The sequence below is a fragment of the Sebastes umbrosus genome, chromosome 24 (assembly GCF_015220745.1).
Source record: "Sebastes umbrosus isolate fSebUmb1 chromosome 24, fSebUmb1.pri, whole genome shotgun sequence".
NCBI lineage: Eukaryota > Metazoa > Chordata > Actinopteri > Perciformes > Sebastidae > Sebastes > Sebastes umbrosus.
Genome location: NC_051292.1, coordinates 7,739,696 through 7,746,911, shown reverse-complemented (window position 1 = coordinate 7,746,911; position 7,216 = coordinate 7,739,696). Strand labels below are relative to the sequence as shown.

Below are 7,216 nucleotides of genomic sequence, written 5' to 3'. Positions count from 1 at the left end.
GGTAACATATTAAACTAGGACAATAACTATGGACTATAACTATTGACAATCATGCGATTAATTGCGATTAAATATTTTAATCGATAGACAGACCTAATAAAGACTAAAGGTGCGGAGGTACCCTCCGTAGAGCTGAGGGACCGCAGAGTCATGATGGATTCGTCACTACCAGCGACACCTTTCACTTTACACATAATCATTTGATCCATTGTTAAAATTGAAATATTGATTGGTGCATCGCCAAGGGCACAGATTTTGTTTGTTTTGTATTTTTCAGGTCTGACTTACAGCTTTGGTGTGTAATAACCGTTGATGGGGATGAAGTATGAGGCAGCACACATTATATTCATTCTCTGTAGCGAAGGGTGTCTCAACTCTTGTTTTTTTTCTTGTGTCTGGAATCGTTTTGACCTGTAATCCCCAAGATTATAGTGGCTAAACTGCCCACTGTGTGTTTCCATGCTCTTTATCAACTCCTGGTATGCGAGGCTGAGAGGACTGCTGGCCTCTGGATGCCCTTAGCCTGACATTCAGGGATCACAGGGGTAGCTCGCTGTGCGCGGGTATATGTGTGTGTGTCGGTGTGTGTCTGCTTGAGCATCCGATGCCCTTGGGGCGGAGACCAGATCCTAGGAGGTAACAGTAGGTCAGAAGTCACTGCAATTAGGGAGCAGTTGGAACCATTAATTAGCCGATATATCACTTACTCTATTGTTGATAAGCTGGAAATAACCTCTGGACAACTTCCCCCCCCTCATCATATTCCTATTAGTCTTACGTTGTGCTAATAATTGCCACCCACCGTTTTAGTCCTCCACCTTAAGTAACCCAAAAGCTGGACAAGGATGACATAACACTTAGAAATGATAATGGCAGAAAAATAACAAATAAGTACGCATGGCGTCGAGAAAAACTCTTTCAACTCCGTGCCCCGTCTTCAGGCAACGTGTCTCCTGAATTCACATCAGGATTTTTTTTTTTCTTTCTGAGGGTTTCACCTGTGATCCGAGCCCGCCTTGAGCAGTTTGATTTTCCTCTCTGTGCCTCCAAGACAGGCTGTGAACTTTCAAAGGCTGCGAGTAAAGCCGCGGCAAAAAAACTCTGAGAGGGAGGAGGGGGGGATCTAAGCCTGCGAGGCTCGGGAGCACTGCGGCTGAAAGGGATGGCGGATGGGCGGTGGTTGTTTAGAAGCCATAGAAATGCGGGTAGTAATGGGGATTGACAAGGCCACCCACGTGAGAGAAGGACAGTCTGCTGAGACAGACGAGGGGGACGTGATGTGCGCGATTGTGATTGTGCACCTCTTCATAGAAACGTCACCATACCCCCCGTGTGGGGTGATATCGTGGCGAGCAACACACCGCCAACCCTTCAGTTCAACGATAAGGCTCCTCCTGCTGTTGCCGTACCCCTCTAACCCACAACCGGAGGATAAGCGGGAACACAGTAGCGGCTCCTCAGGAGCAGCAGAGGCCATTTTGCCGAGCCACCGAGTGATTGACAGGAGCTGACGATAAAGGGAGAGAGGAGCGGCGTTGAAGGATAGCGGCCTCTGTGATGGAGTGCTCATGGGGAAGAGTAGCTATTGAATCCTCTTTTTAATCTGTCTGTCAAGGTTATTGAAAGTGCTGTCTTCGTTATTGCGTGCCAGCCTTGGACTTGGAGGGGCCATAAGTATGAGAACACACCCTGTTCTGGTGGGCAGATAAACAAGCTGTAAGCAAACACACATACGAACTGAGACAGACGCACAAACGTGTGTATAAAGACGCCAAAATACATTGTTATTTAGGGTAGTTTTCAATTGGAAAACCCCTCCGGTCAAGGCAGATGGCCACCCACCCAGAGCCGAGTTCTGCCCAAGGTTTCTATGCGTTCTTGCCACTGTCGCAACAATGCTCATGGGGGATCTCTTGTTGGGTCTCTAAATTAAAGAGTATGGTCTAGACCCGCTCTATATGAAAAGCGTCTCGAGATACCTTCTGTTATGATTTGACGCTACGTAATAATAAATTTAGTTGAAAAGTTTTTTCTCCATGCAAAAACAAGCCTGAGTGGAAGGTAAAGAACGGGATAAACAACAGTGGACAAACCATTGATCCCATCAAGCCCCAGTTTGATGCACTCTTCATACCAATGACTGTTCTCTTTGCCCCGTATCCCTCCTCCCCCCCAGCCCAGGTTAGACCGAGGGGGCTCCACTCCAAACCAGACCACTCTATTCAATCAATGTTCATCAGCGGGTCTAGCAATAAGTTGTCAATGGGATCCTCATTAGGATTCAAGTATGCTTTTGAATAATATTGTATAGTACTGAATCACGCTGACAGATGACTGGGTGAGTGGCAGTTGAGAGCTTGTCATGTCGGGAGTGAATTTTAATCAAAAGAGGGGATAGTGTCAGACAGAAATTGATGTCTGTCTCAAACCACTGATACTGCATGTTCCTGTTTTGTTTAATAATCTATAGAGGGAGTTTACCTTGCCATAATGAGGTTTATATAACCTTTTCTACTCTTTTAGTACCTCTTAAGGATGAGGCTGCCGATATTCTATGTTTTTCTTATTGCTAAGAGACGTGCATGATATTCTTGTTAGTGACTTTAGACGTAATTCATTAATTGAAATCTCAAAGAATCATTAAGGGCTTGCCTTCATTTTCAATGATGTCCAGAGTACAATTAAAACAATACACACAGAAAATAATTAACAATAAAACAAACAGACAAATCAGAGTTGGAATCAGTTAAAATCCATCCATCCATTATCTGTAACCGCTTATCTTATTCAGGGTTGACATTGAGCAAAGGCGGGGTATAACCTGGAAAGGTCGCCAAACTATCACAGGGCTGATACATAGAGACAGACACATTCACACCTACGGGCAATTTAGCACACAGCAAGAGGGCCGCAGGTTCAAACCCGGCTTGGGAGTTTACATGTTCTCCCCCTGTTAGCGTGGATTTCCTCCGGGTACTCAGGTTTCCCCCCACAGTCCAAAGACATGCAGGTTAGGTTAATTGTTGACTCTAAATTGCCCATAGGTGTGAATGTGAGAGTGAGTCTGTCTCTATGTGTCAGCCCTTTGATAGTCTGGTGACCTGTCCAGGGTGCACCCCGCCTTCGCCCAATGTCAGCTGGGATCGGCTCCAGCCACATCGCGACCCAGAATAGGATAAACGGTTACAGATAGTGGATGGATGGATGGGAGGAACAACAGCAAAAAGTACAAATACATCAAACTTTAAAGAATTGTGTTATTCCCATTTTTCACTACAAATGTGTGTTGGTTCAAAATATTGGTTATCGATCTGCTTGATTAATAATAATCTGTATTGGTATCGATCCTGAAAAAAACACATCTATCAACCCCTACTATGTAGATATGAAGGGTTCATTCTAAGTTAACGAAAACACAATGATTCTTAGTTTCACGTGATTATACACTACTGAAAACATAGTTATGAATGCTGTTCCTTTAAGTACGCAAGTTACGTGACAAACGTTGACTTTTCGTTTCACACAGGACTTGGAAGAGTGGTCTCCTGTGTAAAAGTCTGATGTTTGTTTCACCCAACCACCCGCCCTTTGAGTCCTTTCATGTGATTTACTGCCAAGAAACATAAATGCAGAATATCACCATCCTTTAAGGACATGTTTGAATAATGTCAGTTTGGAGTGGAAAACTCATACAATGAGTGGAAAGCAAACTTTGTGGAAGAAAAAGATCACCCCCCTGTCCATTTGTAATTTCCCGAGCTGTGTGAATTGCATGACCAACCAAATGGAACTAAATGTAATTAAGATCTACTCAAGGTTAATTTGGTCAGTAATGGTATTAAGTATGTATGGAGTAGCCTTTTTCTAAATACCAGTCCATTAAATCTGTGTTATTAAAAGATGATGCTGAAATGAGACCAAGCATATACACATTAAAAATAATTAATTTGTTCTGTGTGTTTTTCTTGAGAGAAAGAGCAGAGTGTAACTAAGGTTGGATTTTAATGTTTAGTATCACTAATTGTCTCCTCACTCAAACACATTTTTTTTTCACAGTTTCTTTACCTCCCCACTCTGCAGGGAGCGAGTTATTCATGTGCTCTGGTTAAAATCGATTGGTCGACGTCCACTCTTTGGAGCTCCATTCAAATTAGAAATAAAAGACAGTCTTTTAGAATTGCGCTTTGGTAAGCAAGGAGTGCTAGTTGAGAACTGGCATCTATCCAAGAGAAACAACCTTCTATTCTCTTGTGAATTTCATTTGAAAACTTGGTCACAGATTGCCCTTAAACAGAATAATTTTCATATGCCAAAAGCGTTGCTTTGTTATCCGTTGCAAGGCTAGCCTCTATCAACAAAATGGTCTGAAATTACCAAATAATCCATCAAGAGCCACTGCTTTTCAGAGAGCTCTACCTTCTATCAAAGACTTACCTTGCCTTGTATTCAAATTTTCCTGCATTATTTGACCATTCATTTATTTTTAATAATAAACCTCTGGAAGATATAAAATCTCTTAGTGGAGCAAAATCACTTATTTACTCATAAGAGGCCTGTAATTTGTGCTGTCCCTGAACCATCAATAGCTATTAAAGACATATCAAAAGCTACTGTATATGAATACACTCTTACGCCTCATTTCCACACAGTTTTGTCTGTAATTCCTTATAGTTTACAAAGCATGCTTCCGAGCGTTCAACGCAAGGAAACATCTTTTTATGGATGGATAGAAACCAGTGGGCAAACTCCGGGTCTGAAAAGTGAAGCAAATGCAGAAGTTAAACTTAACTTACACTTAAACTTGCATTCTTTCTAATAGCCAGCAGGGGGCGACTCATCTCGTTGCAATGAGAGTTAGTTGTAACATTTTGGTAGCCTAAAAATTTCTTATTCAGCATTCGGTTGCATTTAGCTCCACCCTCTTATGTCACTTCTGGTTGCAATAAAACAAGATGGCGACGGCCAAAATATCGAACTCGAGGCTTCAAAATGACACACACCATAGGGCGAGGTCACAGTAACTACGTCCACTTCTTATGTACAGTCTATGATTGAAAAACCATTGCAGAAATGGAAGAAAAGTTAGTTGTCTGTTTTTCACCATTTTGTTAAAGATTTTTTTAAAAGACGTAGGCACTCTATATGTTACACAGCTGTGAGCTATCTTTTTCACGTCAAGGACACCTAAACTGATACAAATTAGACCACAGGCCGCCAAGATTTTGTCCCAGGGTCCCCCATCCATCCTAATAGGATTTTTGATTTTAGATGTTTTATTACAGAAAGTGTATGAAATAGGCCTGTCAAACTTGATGCAATAATAACGCATTAATACAAATTCCTTTTAACACCATTAATTTCTTTAACACAACTTGCGAATTTTAGGTTGTAGCGGAATCAGTTTTAAAGGTAGAGTGAAGATACTGGCATCATATGAAACTAGAAAACCTAAAGAATCCATTGGTACCATGCCATACTAGCTTGTCGCAAAGGAGGCTAAATAACGCTCCAAACTTACGTTAAATTTTGGCAAGGAAAAACTGGCAAGGCCATTTTCATTGTTTTGTGTTTTTAATTGATTTCCAATAATAAATATATACACACTTTTTCATAAAGCAGGCATATTTGCCCACTCCCATGTTGACAAATCTCCCTTTAAAGTACATTTTGAACAGATGAAAAAATGTGTGATTAATTTGTGATTAACTATTGACGATCATGCGATTAACCGCGACTAAATTTTAATTTAATTTTAATCGATTGACAGCCCTAGTAGGAAACCAAAAATAGTCATACATTCTGTCATTGTGATACTTATGGATGGAATTATAGTGAAAATAAATGAATCCCATTGTTACTGGGGACCTCCTGGAACCCCCTCAAGGACCCCTTAAGGGTCCCCAGACCTCACTTTGAAAACAATGTGTCTAGTCAACTCTTTCCATATGTCTTTTATGGATGCAAAATAAGTGTGAAACAAGATACTATACCTTAACACCATGGCCACTAGTCAAGCATAAGTGTGTGCATGAGTGCGCACATGGGAATATTTGTTTAAGAGAGAGATTGTTATGACCATAACATTATCAGCCACAGTTTACACTCCAGTGGCAATTAGAACGTCTGCTTGTGTGTATGTGTGTGTGTGTGTGTGTGCAACATATGCTGGAGTCAGTGGGGAATAGTTTTCCCCAGAGAGTATTCCACACAGCCCTCCAGTCAGTGTCTCAAATTAGAGAGAGCAGCAGCATAGCTGTGCCTCATCCACTTTAATAGCATTTTAACTGTTATTGGAGCTCTTATATATGAGCATTCTGTGATGCTGGTCATGCCGGCGCGCCTATGAAAAGGACAGTACCACCACCACCACGACAATAGCCTCCAACTGAACTGTGACAGGCCAATTAATGAGCCTTCATTGGGAAACAGTCGTTACATAGGTCACCTAAGAAGTGTAATTAGAATGCATTGTAGATTCTTATTTTTATTGAGAGCGTTAAATTGCAAGAGGGGGCGCAATCAATGGCGAGTCGTTATAACGACGTCGGGTGATAGATTTGGGTAAAACAAAAGGTGACTGTTTATGGTGGCGATGCACATGCGAGATGTACACACACACATAAATGTCGAGGCTTGATAGATGTGTCACAGTGGGGATGTGAGCCAATTACATTTATAATGTCAAACGCGGTGCAGAAATTACAGTATTATTATGTGAAAGCTAATTGCAAGGAAATGCTAAAATGATTTAAATCACCAGGGCTATTTGAAGACATTTTGAAGATAGCCACTAACAATTTGTACCACCCATTTTATAATTACATTTAATAGGTTGTCTTATCAGTACTCTAAAAGTGGATTATCGCAGGCTGGACAGAACAAAATTGTATTTTTTTTTTTTTTTTGACTGATGAGTGCTGGCTATTCTGCTCATAGGAGAAGGGAGATAGATAATATTCTGGGGGTTAAACTCTTGGATTGCCTCTTCAAAAGGTAAAATGGAGCAGAACGCCATTGGCAGGGCCATGCTTTGTATTTTCAAGAAGGCAGTCTGGAAGGTCTACTATTGGCATTCAGCGCCACTTAACTTCCCACCGCAATAGATTTCCTACAGTATGCAAAGACACATACAGAGCGTGTTGCCAAGCCGTCCTCAGAATTGACCCCATCCAGCGGCACTGACCTCACCATTGTTGGCGCTCTCAGCATTCAGATT

The 7,216-nt window shown here is 41.5% G+C and overlaps 1 long non-coding RNA gene across 1 annotated transcript; it reads left to right on the top strand.

Moving 5' to 3' along the window:
* LOC119483974 lies at positions 1 to 3,953 on the top strand. Its single transcript, XR_005205881.1, has 2 exons — positions 1 to 2,981; positions 3,405 to 3,953. It is a non-coding gene; the product is annotated as an uncharacterized LOC119483974 (long non-coding RNA).
* Positions 3,954 to 7,216: the final 3,263 nt, after the last annotated feature.